Genomic DNA, 18,938 nt, shown 5'->3' with positions numbered 1-18,938 from the left:
CGCTGGATGAGATGGCAGAACGGCCAGGACTTAGGAGTAAAAACTACACTCTAGAAAAATCCCTACTCTGTGCTGCCCTAAAAATGCTTTAAAGTAAGCCCTGGAAAAAGCCTTGAGGGAGACAAGTTTAAAAATTGTTTCTCCCACCCCAGTCCCAAGGAAGAGGGAGTTGGGAAACACTTTGGGCTCTCCATAGATCTGCCATAATAAAAATAAACCAAGCTTGTACAAGTTCAGTGTAAACAAGTAGACACTGAACTGCCTATTAGTACAAAACTCAATACCCTTCAGAAACTCCACAATATAGCATTCAATAAGTTGAGCACACAATCAGAAACATAAAGATGTGTAAACAAAAAAAAAATATGACCCACCATCAACAAAAAAAAAGGCAAAGAATAGATATCTACCCTGAGATGGCCCAGATATTGGCTATCCAGACAAAGACTTTAAAAACTATTATCATAAATATTATTGAGGAAATAAAGAAAAATATGTGTAAAGTATTAAAGGAAAATATGGCCTTAATGAGTAAAAATATAGGGAATATCCACAAAGAAATCTAAGTGCAGAATGAATAATCAAATAAAAATAAACTAGAATAAAAACTTAAAAATTCAATGGATGCTAGAAATGGCAGAAAAATAGCAGACTGGACATAAGAACAGAGGGGTAATGAAGAAAAATAAAGGGTCTTAAGTACTTACGAGACATGTAAAACTAATATACACGTATTTGGATACTAGAGTGAGAATAATTGAAAGTTTTTCATATTTGTTCAAACATATGAACTTACAGATGAAGCTTAGCTAACCCCAAAACTAAATACAAAGAAAACCACATCTAGGCACATCACAGTCAAATTGCTTAAAACTGAAGATAAAAACCCTGAAAGCAGGCAAAGGAAAAACATGTTATAGAGAGAGGAGCAATGATACGGATAACAGCTGACTTCTCATTAGAAACAATGGCAGCCAGAAGATAATGGGATGCTACCTTTAAAATAAACAGGAAAAAACACACTATCAATCCAGAATTCTATTACCAATGAAACTATCCTTCAAAAGGAAGGGAGAACAATGGCATCCTCACATAAGCAAAACTTGAGAATTTATCATAACAAAATCCAAAGATTAAAGGTAAATGACATCAAATAGAAACTAGAAGACACATGGAGAAATAAAAAACACCAGAATTAATAAATAAGTGGCTTATTATAAAATATCACATTTGAAATCACATCCTTTAAAAAGTTGGCCATTTAAAGATAAATGAATACCTTTGTAAGGTGAAGTTTATAACATGAGTAGAAGTAAAATATATGGTAAAGTTTAAAAAGCCAACAATACCAAATTTTTCAGAGCATGTAGAACAATCAGACTCTCTTATTGCTGATGGGGATAGATAATGGTACAGTCTCTTTGAAAAGTTATTAGATAGTTTCTTAAAAGGTTATAAAACATTTATTGTGTGACCCAGAAACTGCATTTGAGGTATTTACCAAAAAAATTTAAAACTTATGTCCAAAAAAAAGACATGGCAAGAAAGTTCATAGCACCTTTACTAGTAAAGGTGAAAACAAACAAAGAAACAAAACAAAGAAAATCATCTGACCAGCTACCAACAGTACAATGGATAAATAACTGTGGCATAGTCATATAATGGGATACTACTATTCAACAATAAAAAGAATGAACAACTGATTTGTACAACATGAATGACTCCCCAACATATTGTCCTGTCTGGAAGAAGCCAGCCACGTGAGAGTAGATGCCATCTGATTCTATTTCAATGAAATTATAGGCCAAATGTAACTATTTATATAGGATGTATGCTTTCGACAGATTCAACTGAGAGAACACTTAACATCTGTGGTTTTGCTGTATGTAAATTTTACCAAAACTTCTAAAAATTGTACTTGACCTTGTGAAAGGATGTAAGTCCGATAATGTCATTCCTCGGTTCAAACCTTCAAGTGTCTTTCATCCCCACGCCTGAATCTTTACAACGATCTCATGGTCCTATGTGTCCCAGTTCCCCGCTACACCTGGCAGGACCCCTACTACTCACTCTGCAGGTGCATGGGCCTCTCCTCGGTGCCTTGAATGTGTAAGCTCACCCCAGCACACCCTGCTCTATTTCTCTCAATAGCACTTGGTTGGAAGTGGGAAAGAAACTCACCTTGAATGGTGGTAGTCAGAGCTCATCTAAGCAGTCCCCCCAGCATAGCTGGAATTAACTTCAAGGACAATTTTGCTTGCTTCATAGAGATGACTTCCTCGTGTTGTCTTCTACACCATTCCTAAAAAAAAATATTAAAAATTAAAAATGGCCATGCTCTCAGAGGGAAAGGCTCTTTAACACTGAAAGATGAAGTTCAGCAGACAGCCCTTACGCAGGAAACCAGAGGAGACAAGTCTTCGGTGAAAAGAGTCATGCACTAAGACAGGGACCAATCCCAAAGTCTGCCAATTTCAAGAGACAGGGCTGCAGTGAGGTTGCCCAGGCACCTTGAGCCATGATATACCTCTACACAAATAACAAGAATTACCTCTGGCCATTCCGAGCAGGAAAGAAACTTGTTGGAAGGCCTTTGGACAGCTCCCAAGTCAACATGAAGGCTGGAGAACGTGACTCAGAAAATGGCTGCGAATCAAGGGAAGGCCGGGCAGCCAGAAACATAGCTGAGGTCACGGTGCTGAGACAATCTGGCTGAAGTGTCACCAGCTCATGACGTGGGGCCGCTTTCGTTATCCCCACATCCACTCCCGACTCTAGCTGACCCCACCTCAGCACTGTCAGCTCTGATGTCCCTGCCATTATAGCTTCTTATCTGCACTTGGTCTGTGCATCACTCCTTCAGGTTTCAAAGTTCTGGGTGGGAACCTAAGCATGAGGAGGTGTCTGGCTCCTTTGTTTTCCTAGTGGGAAGGATGGGGGTGCTGGTATTCTACTATTTGGGGAATCTGTCCCTGATAAAGACAACGTTGAGTTCTGGGTAGTCAAGTCTGTTACAGTCTATACCTTTGACTGCCTTACCTCCTCATAAACACTTCCTCCCACGTTTATACTTCCAAAGACATTTTTATGCAATGTAGGTAGCCCACCTCATGAAACCAAAAACATACTCACCCTTGTCCCAAACAAAGAAAATACAGTCTCATTATTTACACCTGCCAGGTTCAAGTTCTCTGACCATTGCCCATTCTTCTTGTTATAATCCAATCCCATCTTGAATTTCTAAAACTGAAGATAAAGTAGGAACTATAACCACCACCGACACATTCTAATAGGCATTTCCACATATAGATGGTGGCTCATACTTAACCATTTCCCCTCACTGCCATTTCAGGTTCTCTGTGCCTCAGCTGGCACATAGTAGGGCAACCTAAACCTAAATCTTCACTGTTTAGAAATCTGAGCCCTTGTTTCTGCTTGTGTAAGCTTGCCATGGTCTTCTACTCATGTTCACCATGCAAAATAGTAGTACAAGAGGTGTCCTTGCGTTGCATCTCTGGTCTTTCCTCTCCTTTTCAGTAGTCACAATCAATCAACCTAGGAAATTCAATTTCCTCTTTTTATGATTTTCCACTGGTATGAGAATCCCTGAATGTCCAAACGGCTGCTTCACTCTCAATTTTATAGAATTAGTGTGATATCCCTTGGTAGGAGCAGGTCCCCATTGGGTAGTAAAACCAGCAGAGCCCAAGGAGAGACTGCAACATTTTGGGAGTGGGTCCCAAATGAGATTGTACTGTGAGCAGTTGCTCACGTGTCTCCCTCAATGTCCCTACACCTGTGTGCACTAGAGCAGACAGAGTGTCATTTATTCACCATTAATTCAAAGCAAGCGCTTCATCCTGCATTTCCAAGATGTTGTCTACCACGGGGTAGCCAGTTGGTACGATGTCTGAGTTTCTAATAGATCACCTCATCTTTCTGTAAGGTCACTTGTTTATGGAGAGCAGGGCATGTGGTGAGATCAATGAACTCTACGATCATCAGCCCATTATTTCTTTCTTTGTCAATCCAATTTCATAAGCAATCTATTTATAATTTTAACGTTCCTAATAGGTCAGTTTGTTTAAATTATTTTAAAAGTTTATTTGAATGGCATGATCCTATATTAGGAGTCCTTAAGTGTTACTTTAAGAGATTTAGAAAATAACCATCAAGAAAATCACAATGATTATCTTTGAAAGAACTATGATACTTAAGAACTTAAGTTCCACTGGTGAAAGTGTTAGCAGAGTGGGACAGTAAAAACAAACCCAAATATAAAACAAGTTACTATTTCAGTGGGTACTTCCTGCCCCTTCCATGGAGGATGGGTCCAATATAATCAGCTTCTACCAAGTAGGTGCCTGGTCCTTCTGGGTCTAGTAGCATCGTGGTGCTCAGCTCTGGTAGCTCCTCCTGGCTGGGGTGGGGGGCGGCACTCAGCAGAGGTATAAGTCAGGCCCCCATAAGGGGAGGAGTCCTCGTCATTCGGTTCATGCCATTAGGTATCCCTGCCAGCATAGCTGTTTTGTTTAGAAGTCTATTGATTAAGCGCAAACACAAGACTCTCAGGGACACCTTTAGTGAAAGTCACTTTGTTCCCCTCATTATTGAAAATCTCCGTGCAGTGCGGGCCTTTGGGTGAGCATGCAGCTCGGACACAAATAGTCTAACATTTTGGGTTCATTCTAAGAAGTGTATCCAGCTTTTCCCTAAACTTCCCCATCACCAATTCTCCAACATTTTTCCTTCTAAGCCTCTGATGATTATCTGACCAAACCACTCGCTACTGTCCAGGAATTGGACCTAGATTGTTTCCTTAGGCAGTCTCTCCTGGATAATTAGATGCACCACGAAACATCTGATCCCTGGGGAATTTTTATTCTCCATTGTGCTTTGGGACCACCCTTGAGTGGAGTTAATGTACTCTAGCAATTTACAACCAAGAACGGTGACTGGCCCGTTGCCATACGCCAGAGGGAAGAATTTGACTAGCCACAGGGAGAACACCGAATCTCCCCCAAGACCCTGCAGGGAGCACGTCTGGGATGGGGCCTGGGCAGGGCAGGGACCCGGGATCCCTACAACTGCATTTGAAGGAGCCCGGGAGCAAGGCCACTGATGTTTGGCTCTGCCCAGCCTTCTGGTGTCGCTAAAAAAACCCCCACCGAACTACTCTCCACACTTGGGAGGTGTACCCAGCCGACCTCATCCCGGGTCGACAGGCCAACACAAACAGAGCTGTCCTAATACATCCTGCCTCTGTGGTGGGCAGAAATCTGGAGAAATTCGGGGCGGGGGAGGGGGAGTGCCTTGGAAATGGTTTTATTTCTGAGAACTTTAATTTCCAACATTTCCGCCAATAACCGCGTTCTCTGGGAGTCTGAGATCAGAGATAGACAACTCTGGTGGCCTTTTAACCCTAATTAACCCACAAGCCCATTTGGTGCCCCCGCACTATTTAGCTGTGTGATGTAGCTTGTGCCGCGGCGCCGCCTCCAGTGCACCCAGCGCTGCACATTCCTCAGGCCGCTTCCTTCCCTGTGGAGCCGCTGCCTGGCTTTTCCAAAGCTGATATTAATATCACAGGCCATTATAATATAGTTATTTTCATGGAAGGCAGGGAGGAAGTCACGTGGCTGTAATTGGTCCCACGGGGTTCTGAAAGTCTCCATTTAGCATGTTGTTTTTACTCACATAAGCAGCAATGAAGTGGAAACAGTGAGGAAGTCGCTGTGATTGTATTAAATGAGTACTTTTTTTCTAGCCCTTGTTTGGTTAATGAGTCATTATTCCTTTTTTAATTGTATGAACATATGGAGGGGGTCAAAGGTACGTGCACTTTCAAAGGTACTGGGCGCGCGCACCGCCCAGGCCGTGTCTCTGTGCCTTCCCTTAGCCACCGCTGCCACGCCAGCTTATTGAAATGCTGGGGCGCGGAGAAGCGGGCCCACCTCTAGGAGCTTTTACAGTTTGGGGGAAAGAAATCCAAGAGCTCCCAAGCAGACAAAAGATGCATTCCATCCCCTTTAAGTTGCTGAACCAGAGAGTTTCGTATCAAAATGTTGGAGTCACCACAGTCTGCTGCTTTGTGTTTGCCTGATGAGTTTTACTTTTTCCAAACCCCATTTCACACGTCACCTTTATCATGAACTTGGGAATTAGGCAGGGCCAGAATTCCTGTTCCATTTTCCAGATGAGAAGCTGATGTCGTGGAGGCACAGTGACTTTCTGAAGAGCATGTGGCTAAGAAGTGATGACCTGCAAACCAAAGGGACCTCCCAAAAAAACAAGCCGGGCTCTAAAGAGACTTCTCAGTGGCTTAGGGGCCCTTGTGGGTTAGATGGTGAACAGGGCAGATCTGGCAGCGTGACCCTGAGCTGTCACCGAGCTTTGCAAGCCTGTCTCGCCTCCCCCAGGTAACTGACCACGTGAATTTATTTTCTCAGGACTGTCCCCACTAATGGCAGTGATGACATTCTATCTCTTAGTCAAGGAGCCACATGAAGGAGAACATGAAAGCGCACAGATGATGAAAAGCCCTCTGAAGACATTTTCTGTTTGAAGGTGCTGATATTGGAATCATTTGTGGGTTCCTTGGACATAAGAGATAAATCTTTGGACAAACATCTGCCAGAGAAACATCTATTATATATCCTTCAATGTGGCAGAGATCACAGATTGTGAATTCTACTTCTCCTAGAAGACTTTGAGATAGAAAAATAAGATTCTGATAAAAAAAAAAATTCTGATTTTTCGCAGGCGAAAGAGCTTTAGTGTGGTTCACCCTGAAGGCTGAATACTAATGTGGATAAACTTCCATAATTCTTGACACAATACTAATGAAATCTCATGCCCGTGTCATTCAGTCAGGGAGTAAACAATGGCGCATTTATTTAATGTAATTAGCTCAAGGTACTACAAAGCTGTTCAGTTCACACAAAAGCCAGTGACCTTTACATTAGGATAACCCACAGATAAATGGCTCTGTGGCCACAGATGGGACGCCTCCACCTGGCACGCTGTCACCCAGCCTTCCACAAATGCTCACACGCATTCCCACCAGAGGAAGCTGGCTCCGTCGGAGTCACTGCCGGATGCACGACGGAAGGGGCTGGCCCTGCGGGCGATGGAGCCGCCGGGCCCGCACAGAGCAGCGCAGGTCGGCGCGCTGAGCGTTCCAAGCCCACGCGGGTCAAACACCGCTCCGCAGAGAGTCCGGCCCGGCCAGCGGGGATGCTTGGGATGAAGCTGGACACAGCCTAGGGGGCATGAAGGACAATGTACTAATCCAGCTTGTGAATGGACGGCTGTCTTTGATTCTCCTCCTCGTCCTCCTCTTTGTCCTCCCTTTCCGTCCTTTCACCGCTCGTGAAAATTCTACGAGGTCAGTGAGAGCAGAAAGGGGGGAAAAAACGGTTCGTAAAATCTAGTTGGTTCACTCTGAGTCATTCTAGTCAGAGTGCATGAAGATTGAGACTATCGCCTGGCTTGAGATGTGGCGGTTATCTGCGGAATTTGATCACTCATTCCATCCCTGTCCAAACGAAAATGGGAGTCCCCGAAACAGAGAATGAGGAGGTACACAGAGGGCGCGGAATCATTTCTCAGCTCCTCACATTTTAAAGATGTAGAAATTGATGCCGAGTGGGCATAAGGGCCTTGCCCAACATCACAGAGCTCGTTAGAATAAAGAAGCACCAAAATCATTTCGTATTTGATAACTCACACTGATTATCTTAAATACATATGTATATATGTTTATCGTATATATAGTCAATATCTTTATATAGATAATCAATAAAAGTTTCAACTTTAGCTCAGTTTTTTTTTTTTTTTTAATAACAGTTGTGTTCCATCTCAGAACGGCAAAGATGATTTCTGTAAGTCATCTGTTAAAAGCATTTCGTTTAGGAGCACGCTACCCATCAGACAATCAGAAAGCATGCTAGGAGGTGACGTGCGCTTGCGTTCCAGAAGGGACCAGAGTGACACCTTTCTGATGACTCAAGGGTGCACAGGCTCTAGAGCCAAGAGCCGCCCCACTACGGTTTCCACGGAGCAGTCTTGAAGGACTGCGCATGTGTGTGGCGAAGGCCACGGCGCCCCGCGGGGGGGCAGGAGGCGGGCGCTGGGCGCAGGAGAGTGACAACAGCGAACCTCTCCATCCACCCATTTTCTTGCCAGTGTGCACGCTCTCCCCTCTTACATGCGGAAGCTGTGATCTTAAGTTTTGCAGTATCTTGAAAAAGGCAAAGTTCTCTGTTACACGGGAGCGGTCAGGAGGCTTGGTGTTAGGAGAGATGAAGTCCTGGTTACAATGGGGACAGCTTTCATCTCAACCGATAACAAAACCCTAATTCCCGGCTGCACTGCAGACGATCAGAGCCCTCCGTTCAAGGGCAAAGGCCTCCAGGGAGCACGGTGGGCACCGGAAGTGACTCTGGCGTGGGCGAGGGAGCGGTGACTACAAGAGGAAGGAAAAGTAACAGCCTCCAGCAAAGAAACCAGCTTCTCCTAGACCCGTGGAAAAATCAAGAGAGGAAAATTAAAAGTACTGTGGATTGAGGAAAAGGCAAAGAAGCAATCCACAATGACAGCGTGCCCTATAGGTTCAGCGAAAGCAGCCACTGGAGGGAACGCCAGGAGCAGCGGGGTCCCAAAGGTAACCGGACAACCAAGCCTGCCTTTCCTCGCCTCGCCTGCTCCAGCAGCAGAGGCCCTGGCACCCTAGAGTGGTCTCAGAAACCGGACTGGCCAGACACACTGATCTCATTTAAATTTCGATATGTGTGACACACGATATTTTCTGTTAATTAAACCCCTTAACATAACTTTGTGGGAAGAGTGCTCGTCTGGTATTTCAGACATTCCTCAGATTCAAGGGGAAAAGATTCTACAACCCAGCAAATTTCCAAGAAAATAATTACCGAGAAGAATTCACCACACTGCACTTCCTTGACTAAGCTGCCTCGGTCTTGCAGAGCAGGTGAGAAACTTCTGGACGGTCTACTGCTGTTTGTTTGTTTGTTGGTTGGTTTGTTTTCCATTCCTTCACTTCATCCCAGTGTGCTTTGGCAAATTGTGGAAAAGGGGGCAGGGAGTCAACAAACGTTAAGGGACATCAAAGAGAACGTGAACGTGGAGGGAAATGATGGAGGAGGAGAGAAGGCAGTGAACTTGAGAGAAAGGGGTCTGGGAGAGACAAGCTATAGCCCTTCACTGTTTATCACGGCCAGGAAAAGTACTCAGAAGAAAGAACAAATAACGATTCCAGTTTCCTTCGGTCTTAATATAGAAGGCCCCCAAAGGTCCAAAACAATTTTAGAAAGAGATCTGCAGGGCGGGGAGGAAAAAGTATTGTGCACCTCTGAGGAAATGAAGGGGAGGACAAACAATATTGTTTTAAAGCGTCTGCTACAATCTCTGTGGGCTCCCAGCTCTGATCAACTGCATCCTTCTGACCCTGAGACATTTATTGTTAAGTTTTCTAAAGAGAAGAAAAAAATCTGCCCTGGACAAAACTCCCTGAGTTCTCCTACTTCACAAGAAACTATCTGAGGCTCGGCTATTAGTACTTCTGTCACTTCGGGGAATGGACAGACAAAATCACAAGTCTTATTTCCCTTCTCACGGAGTCTATATATAATTAAAGTGACTGCAGAAAGACAATCTGACTTAACTTTATAGAAACAAAAATTTTTAAATGCTCTAAAAAATATAATTCTGGAACAGTCACCAGAAATGAATTTAACAAAAACACTTCAGATACAGTTTTCCTTACATTTATTATTCAGTCATGATTCCCCTTTCTTTACATGATTTTGAGGATGCCCCTCTTCTGGTATAAAATGGGGCATTGTTCTTACACATGCACAATGGATTTATTACCTCTAGAACCAAAGAGCTCCGGCCTCTTTTCTGTTGGATAGAGAAAAACACCTGGCTTATAACACCTGCCAAAGAATATTGATCATTAGAGTGAGTATCTGAACACTGACTATGCTCAGGAATAGTTACTACGTGATATTTAACCATCAGTAGAGGTAGAAACATATATTAGTTATCAGCTGCCGTGTTACAAATCACCCCCGAATTTAGCAGTTTTGAATAGTAAATGTTTACTATCTCACCATTTCTGTAGGGTAGGAATCTGGGCATGGCTTCGCTGCGTGCATTCTGGGTTGGGGTCTCTCACAAAACTGCCCTGAAGGCATCAGCTAGGGCGGCTGTTATCCAAAAGGTTGGCAGGCGACAGGTGTTCACTGGTTGTTGACCCCATCCTTCAGTCCTTCGCCATGTGGGTCTCTCCATAGGGCTGAACACAAGATGGCAACACAGTTCCCCCAAAGTGAGGGTTCCAACAAAGAGAGCACCAGGGAGGGCACCCAAGATGCAGGCCGCAGTCTTTTTATAACCTAATCTTGGCAGGGTCACCCTAAAGCTTCTGCCACATTGTGTTCATTAAAAGTAAGTCAGTAAGTTCAATGCATTCTGAACTGGGAGAGAACTGGACCAAGACAACCACACTAGAAAGAGGAGGTCATGGGGGGTCACCTTAGAGGCTGCCCACCACCCCGAATATGAACCAGCACAGCAGCCTGAAACAGCAATGCTTCACAGAATTAATATATAAAACCAAGTCACTTCTATTAACACAGAAAAAAACACCAGCTGGACTGAATGTAGGGTGATTTATATACAGGTAACTTGTGAAGGTCATAATCAGGATGATCTGCCAAATATTAGAAACAAAGTATGACAAATTCCCTGTCATCATTACTATCAAATTAGGAGACTAAAGAGATATAGCATATTCAGTCTGATGCATTGGTCATGCTACATTGGTTATGGTTACACTTCAGTCATTTGGTGTTTGGAGCAACTTGACATATGAACTGCCTTTGAGGGAAATTTGGTTTACAAGCCTCAAGACTTCATCTCAGAACAATTTATCACTGGACCTACACAGTATAACTGTAACTAATCCTACCTCAAGTCACGTGCACACACATGTGTGTGCGCGTGTGTAAGAATAAGATGAAAGGTTAGCCGGGTTCTGTTTATGAGGCTGAAGATCTTTTCAGTATACTGCAGCCAAAGGGCCCATATTACAATAAAATGTTATCGACCACAATTCAGAAAAGGTGGGTCTTGGCATTGTCTTCCTAGGTTAATGGGGATTGTAACACCCAAACAGAATTTAGAAGTAGCTAACACACTGTTTTTTATAAAGAAAGAAAAATAAACAACTACAAAGAATGTGCTAGCCTATCACAATTTGATTTCCTCATCTAGTAACGAAATTTACCCTCTCTGATTTAATTTTCTGCTCAGAGTTTGTGACTTTGAATTCATCTTCTCATCCTCTACAATGGCTTAGGACAAGGCTCACACAAGCAGGCTACACTCTCCTGTAGCTACAGTGATATCATGCATTTATAAAGCAAAGTGTAATAAATGCGGGGCTCATTGTGTTATCTTTGCAAAACCCAAGTGCACAAGACCATACAGCTAGTAAGTGACAATCTGCTTCCTGTCCTAATTACCAAGCACTTTTCTCTAATCCACACTTCACATTTTCCTTAACCAAAGAACGGTTGTCTCTCCTTCCACAAGTGCGGCATGATGACAACTCGGAGAAGGCTTTTGTTCTCCAGTATTTGGAATCCTTAAAATTGTGCAAAATTGTGCAGTTATGGAAACTGTTGGGAATATAAGCAGCATTTGGCTTCTTTCCCCTGATCCAGAAGGTACTGTGTGTTCTTTGGACCTCAGACAACTTTTTGGGCAGTTCCAGATAAGGTATCCAATAACCTCACTCTGTGTCCCCATTTTTCTTGCCCTCATTCCAGAAAAAGTTGGATAGCTGCCTCCCAAATAATTTTATTGTGAGGAAAGTTATTATGAAAACATACTCCGCTGGTTTTCACTGACCTCCAAAACACACTCTCTAATTAAGTGCAAATGGGAAACTGACTTGGAGCAGGTCGTCTCTGATTTTGGACTTGGGAGAAGTACTAAAGTTTATGAACTCGATATGTGAGCTCCGTCTGCCAAATGAGGAATTTCTGATTTCGTTTGGTAACTGCACTGAGATTATATAATACTCCTCAGAAGGCTCTGAGTGCTGAAGATGCGTAAACCATCTGTCTGTGCGGAAAAGTCAAAAAAGGCGCTACCTTTCCCTCCCCCGCCCTCCTTTGCATCACGGGCCAGGACATGATCTATCCAGAGCAACGTCACCAAAGAATTTTGTCGTTGTTTTAAGCGTCAGGTGTCTACATAAGCATAACTTTTTACAGTACTGAGGAGGCCATGATTCTATTTATGGTCTCACTTTTACAGGAGGCCAGGGTTATCCAGCGTTAGTATTTAAAGAAATTTGAAGACCTGGTAGAGAGAAGTGAGAGAAAGGGAATGGGCAGGAAGGCAAATTCAGTTTCATCTCCATCTTCTCTTTCTCTCCCCAGCCAGCAGGGGGCAGTAGTAACAGGGGAAGTGAAGCTTGCTTGCTTTGAATGGGAAGAGACTAAACAAGGAAGAAGAGGGTGAATGCTGAATGAGGTTTCTTTACTTTCAGGGTTTCCTATTGGCATGGGTAAGTGTCAGGTGTAGCTCTCAAGCCCAGTTTTGTTCCATACTAGCTAAAGTTGTAATGTATGTTTATGATAATAATAGTTACTAAGGCACTGAAACCACACTCTGAGCCACTCACTGCTTTAAGCCCTTAACAGGCATTATTTTAGCCCATCATTACTCAAAGTAAGATGTAGTAGGTTTTGTTACTTGTGTTTTTCAAAAGAGGAAACTGAGGCCTAAGAGATTAAGTAACTTGCCCAAGGTCACTCAGTTAACACCATAACTAACTAGGAAAAGGACCTGAATATTCATCTCTAACTCGGGCATTAATTCTGATTCTTATGAGACGTGTTTTTGTGTACTTTTTTCTTTTCCCCACTTTCTGAATTCTTTAACCTGACAAAACAGATCCAAGTATTTTTAGGCTCTCCTGTTCTGACCCTAAATTTAAGACACGGAATATACAATTACCAGGTGAATTTGAACGTGTCTGTGTTGCCAGAGTAATTCAAGGGAAGGGCAGTTCTCCCCAAAAGTCCCAAATTGACTAAGAGCGGTGATATTTCTGAGTAATAGTTTTAACTTAGATATCGCACCATCTCCCTTTCCTTAAACAGCGTAGCCACAAATTGGATATGTACTATCGGTGGCTCTGACTCTCCGTAGCTGTTTTGGCAAAACGGAACAGACTTGACAGCCCAGAGTGTATCGCCAGGCAGACAGGGTTCCCCTCCGGGGCTCTGCACAGCCCGGTCCGAGTCTCAGAACCCTCATCTGGAAGATGGATGCATCCTTAATTCAGGACGCGTTCAATTGTCGGGAGGATTCAACACGCTAGTGCAGGTAAAATATTTAGCCTGGCTCGAGCACCCTAATGGTTATTATGCTGACACAATGTCAAACTCGGAAAACAAGTGGAGAATTCAGACCGTCATCCAGATGTTTTGGTTGTGGGTGCCAAGCGTCCAGATGTTTGAGAAGCCTCCGATAATTAATTGTTGTTGGTATTCACCGGTATCGTTGGCACAACATGATTGCAGATTATGTTCGAGGGCAAATGCGGGTTAATGTTCTCCCCATTCCTGCACAGTCGTCCTTTGTTAGGAACTAAAAATACAAAGGCATAAAGGCTTCCCCTTCCCACGTCTGCCGAAGAGATTACTGACAGTCACAGAGCAACTCTTTTTTTTCAGGCACTTAAATTCCTTTTAAAATATTGATTTTTTTAAAAAAACATTTATTTCCTATACTTTTTTTCAGCTTTCAAATTTATCACAAAAGTCTCCATCTAATTCATTATTATTAATCTCTTTATTCCACTGTAATCCTGGATAGTCCAGTATTGAAAATAAATATCCAAGACCTGCCAGTCTCCCTTACTTAGAGGTTATTTTGCTGTTGTTTGGACACATACAGACTATTTTAAATAACTTTTGTGAACTATAAATTCCTTTAAATAGAAAACTCCTTCTTAAAATTCTGCCTCCTTTAATAAGATCTGACATATAAATATCACAACATACACAGTAAATACATGAGAAGGCAATTAATTGTATAATAAAAGAATTAATCAAAGAGAATAATTATATATTTTTCTAATAAGTGTAAAAATATGGCATTATTTCACATACTTAAGTTTTCTCAAACATTTGTTTTGTTAACCCTATTCTATTTTTTTCTTAATCTTCTTATTCATTCCACATTGTTTGATAATTTTAGAACATACATTAACTTCACAAAATTCTTTGTGTTCAAATGAGACAAATTTATCCCTTTGTTACATCTTTAAGTCCAAGAAAAAGAAATGGCTTCATTTGACCAAGGAGTGTACTTTTCACATGAATGTTGGTTGATGTTTTTCTTTATGTTATTAACAAGTTATTAATGAGAGTAAAAGGAAAGCGAATCAATTAGGACATATCAGAAACTCATCTGTCAATTACCTGAGTGACTTCTTGGGATTATAATTTAGATTGCAATTTTCAAATCCTGAAATTATTATTGCACCAGTTTTGTGCTGTTCATAATGTGACAGCTGAGACACTATCCACCTTTTAAATGAATGTAATATTTACATGACATGAATTACTGGCATTTTCTCCATCACTTTCCTAAGACTCAATGGTCAACAAAACAATGAATCAAACTCTTATTCGCATCATTTATCCATTTCCCTGGTGTAAATAGTCAAGCTGCCACCATGGTGTCCCTGAATGGAGAAGAAGGCATATACTGCAGCGTATCATCTTACAGTATTTCCACCATAAAGGAGTAATAGACATAACGAACCTCCAGGACCTACCTAGTGGTGAACTGTGGTAAAATAATGAGGCAGTTAAGAGTTTTGAGTACTTACTAGTTTGTACTACATGTCATTCACTCCAGGGTACACTTTTCAAATTTAAATTTTAATAACGGCCATGTTTTACAACTGGCTCACAGAACTCCTCAAAATTCAACAACAGGCTCTCTGGAGCCGCATGTGCTGGCTCAAGCCTCCGGCCACTGGGCGTTTGGCTGGACCTGCCTTCCTGGATCTTCCCAGAAGTCATCCGACTCAAGGCAGCCTTGACTACAGCCTACTTCCCCGGTAACTGCGTGCCCCTTCTAGTTCTGAGCGGCTTGCAGGACCATTCTTTCTGTCTTTCTTCACTATTAAGGCCTTTCTCAGAGGCTGTCCTAATTTTTGCAGCCTTTGACATTTTATTATTTAAATTAAAATTCTTCTGAGAACAGCAGATATTGCCCAATAATCCTCTTTGCTAAGACGTGTGGATTTCCATCAGTTTGGCATCCGACTTACAGCTACATCCAATATTTTAAAATACATAAACGGACTAAACAATAAACTATTTCACTTGAATGTGCTCATTGCTGGAAGGGGGTTGCTGGGAATATAATCCGGGCAAAGCTTCTTTCCTGCAGTTACTTTAAAAGGCCTGACGTGCCAAATGAGGCCCCTCTACCACCCACTCTGAGCTGTAAGCTATTGCTAGAGTCGGCTTACTTCCTAATTCAGGGTCCCCTGACACGCTCACCCTTGACTTTGTCACCTCATAAATGTGTCACTTCCAGCACCACCTTCCTTTTTAAGAAAACGCGCTGCCCACCCTGGCTCTGTAGACGTATCTTAGAAACAGTGAACCTGGGCCAAAATAAAGGAGTTAATTTACGCGATCAACTTATATTAAGTGGCTCCGGAGCGCCAAGTCCTCAGATGGGCCCAGGAACAAGCAGGAGAATCCCCGTCTTCCAAGAGCCTCCTGACTCAACTGTGGTTCTCAGTCCAAGGGGCAGGTTCGAGCTCCCTACCCATGCCCTGGCCCCACTCCAAACTAATGAAGTCAGAATCCCTCAGATGGGACAGAATTGTTTACAGCCTCCCTCCCTTGGTTCTGATTTGAAGCCAGAATTGAAATCCACCGGAATGACAACGAACAGCCTTTCTGCTGTGTGTGTGCAGGGGATGGGGCGTGGACAGGGGGCAACCTTGGATGCCTTCTGATAAGGACACCAGTCCTACTAGATTTGGTTCTCCTTTAACATCCATCCACCATCTACTTATCAGATTTCTGCCTGTGTCTGTCAGAAAACTCCAGTAGTTCTTTTGGAGTGGGGCACGACTCTTTATGCTGCTCATATTTTGTTACATAAAGATCTAGTCTATTCCTTTTACCTGTTATAGAATATTATGTTCTATGAAGGCAAAGAATGTTGAGATTCCACTACTTACTGGCTTAATTCACTTATTTCAAAGAACACTCTCGTACCTGTCTCATTACACACATGTGCAAGTGTAGGTTAGATATAAAAAAGGGGAATTACTGGATATGTGCATATTTTTAATTTGTAGAGGTTCTTTTTATTTACTTATTAAAGCATAGTTAATATGCATTATATTAGTTCCAGGTGCATAATGCAGCGATTTGATGTTTACATACCTTATGAAGTGCGTTTTAAATTGCAATGAGCGCTGCTAGCTTGCCCTCCAAAACAGGACACTCCGCGCCCATCAGCACCAAGTCAGAGCGCCCATTCCCCAGAGTTCCCACTGCCTGTCGCTCTCCACATTTTACTTACACCTTTGCTCTTTTTTTTTTTTTTTTTGCCTATTTGGAGAACGAAAATGGCATCTCATTTATTGCTTTATTTTACATTTTTCTAATTAGTGCTTTAATTGAGCACCTTTCATATTTTATTAGCCATTTGTAGTTCCTCTTCTGTATACTTATTGCCCATTTATTTATTTTGCCCATTCTTTTACATTGAAATATGTCCTTTTTATATAAGTTTGTAGATATTCTTTATATATTTAAGTGGCAAATATTCTGTCTGTGAAATGTATTGCAAAAATCTTCTCCCACTCTGGTGTTTATATTTTGTCTTTGTTTATGGTATGTCTTTTTGTTATACAGAAGTTTTCTTTCTCTTTTTTTAGTATGGTCTAATTTTTTAATATTTCCTTTTATTTTTTTCTTTTTTATATATCTTTCTTGAGGTTTTATAACATATATGTAAAGATTAGGTATTTAATTCTTTTAGGCTTTCTGTTCGTTTGCTTTTGTTTCGCATAAAATATAAGGAAGCTGGAACTTGCCTCTGTATGGAGAACCCATTGTCTCCGTACCATTCCCGACTTTCAAATGGCACTTTTTATTCCTGATCCCTACAGATGCATGAATTTGTTTCTTTATTTTAGTTTGCTTTTTATTCTGATCTATTCCTCTAATAGTGACCCATAACAATGCTATACACTCATAGTGTGTTTTGATATCCGGTGGAACCCACTCTCTTTCTTTGCTCCCTATCCATTTTGTCTCTGTAAAACTTCTTACACATGAATTTAAGAATCAGTTTATGATGGTCCATGAAAATCCTGCCAATCACATTAATTATAAGCTCATTTTGGAAGAACCGACATCCTCATAATATTGACTCAAACTCCCCATAACCAAATCACTGGAAATATACTCACTGACACTCTCTCACGCTGAATTCACCCAGCAAGAACATTTCCAGAACACCCACATATTTCTGTTCTCATCAACTGAATTGAAAGCTTACACCCTTTCAGGACATCTGCACTGGCTGACATTAATATGTAATTTAATGAAATGTTACAGAAACCAAAGGCATGCAAAAAGATAGTACTGTTGTTTCCACCAATCCTAAGCTGATGCTTTGGAAAGAACAAAGGGAAGTTGCTAAAATTAGATGTAAGCATGTAAGCAAGGAATTGGTTAAATATTGCTTCATCAATACTTTTAACTAATACCTTCCTTTCAAAGGAAATGAAACTGGATATCCGAGACACAACATTTACCGGTAAGGCTTATGCAAAACAGTGAGGAACTCCAATCAATGACCTTGCAAAAGATAAGACTTAAAGCTCTGATCTACAGACAAATATTGATGAAGAAATGTAAATTTATAGGTTGAAAGTCACAATAAAATATTTTAGTTTACATTTATCTTTTTCTTTAATTATTCTATGCCTTAAGAAACTTTTTATCATCGACCAACTAATTCTCAGTCTCAATCATAACACAACAGAGGGTTTCTAGAACCTTTCTCTCTACTTTTCCCAGTCTTCTTGAGTGTCTTGTAAATATTTATACCATTTTTTTAAAGCCTGTATAATTTTGTTGCTTTTATTTGTAATTGCTTTCTAGTTCTGCTGCTAATGTGGAAATTTTTATTGGTTAGTTTCTTATTGTTTTTGCTGATTAAAGGAAAGCTACTGAGTTTTGACACTGATCTTGTATTGGTCTACTGGTCATTTCGATAGACCTTTTGCATTAGTCTTAATATTTTAATGGTTGATTTGGGAAGGGTTATATTATTAGGTCATGACATCCTCAGTATGGATTTCAGGTGAACTTCCCTAGGAAAGGTTATTAGGAAGGTCTTTTCAGATGAACCCCTGTTAGGGGCCGGAGGTGGCAAGACTGGGCAGAGGGCGAAGTTGGGCTAAAATGCTGTCATGGCAGAAGGCTCCGGGGTTCTCCCCAGTGAGTCACAGAGCTGGCGTGGCTCTGCAGAGTGGCGGAGTAGAGGCAATAGGAGCAGACCTTTCAGTCCTCACCTGCTCACGTCTGCACAGGTGCCACACCCAGAAACCGAGAGTGACCTTGAGTGAGGCAGCTCTCCTCAGCCAAGGGCTTCCACCACGAGGGCTGGCCGTTGTCCATCAGCGCTCACAGCAGCCAGGAGAGTGTCAGCCATAAAAAAAAGATCTGGGTGGCACAGCACAGCATCTACGACCGTATAAAAAGAAACTTTTGCCCTTCTTCTCAAATACTTACATCTCATTTCATTTCATTGCCTTCCAGGATGTGGCTAGGCCCTCCAGTACC

Source organism: Pteronotus mesoamericanus, unplaced genomic scaffold (assembly GCF_021234165.1).
Source record: "Pteronotus mesoamericanus isolate MK-2021 breed Mesoamerican mustached bat unplaced genomic scaffold, CSHL_Meso_final contig_347, whole genome shotgun sequence".
NCBI lineage: Eukaryota > Metazoa > Chordata > Mammalia > Chiroptera > Mormoopidae > Pteronotus > Pteronotus mesoamericanus.
This window is presented reverse-complemented; position numbering follows the sequence as displayed.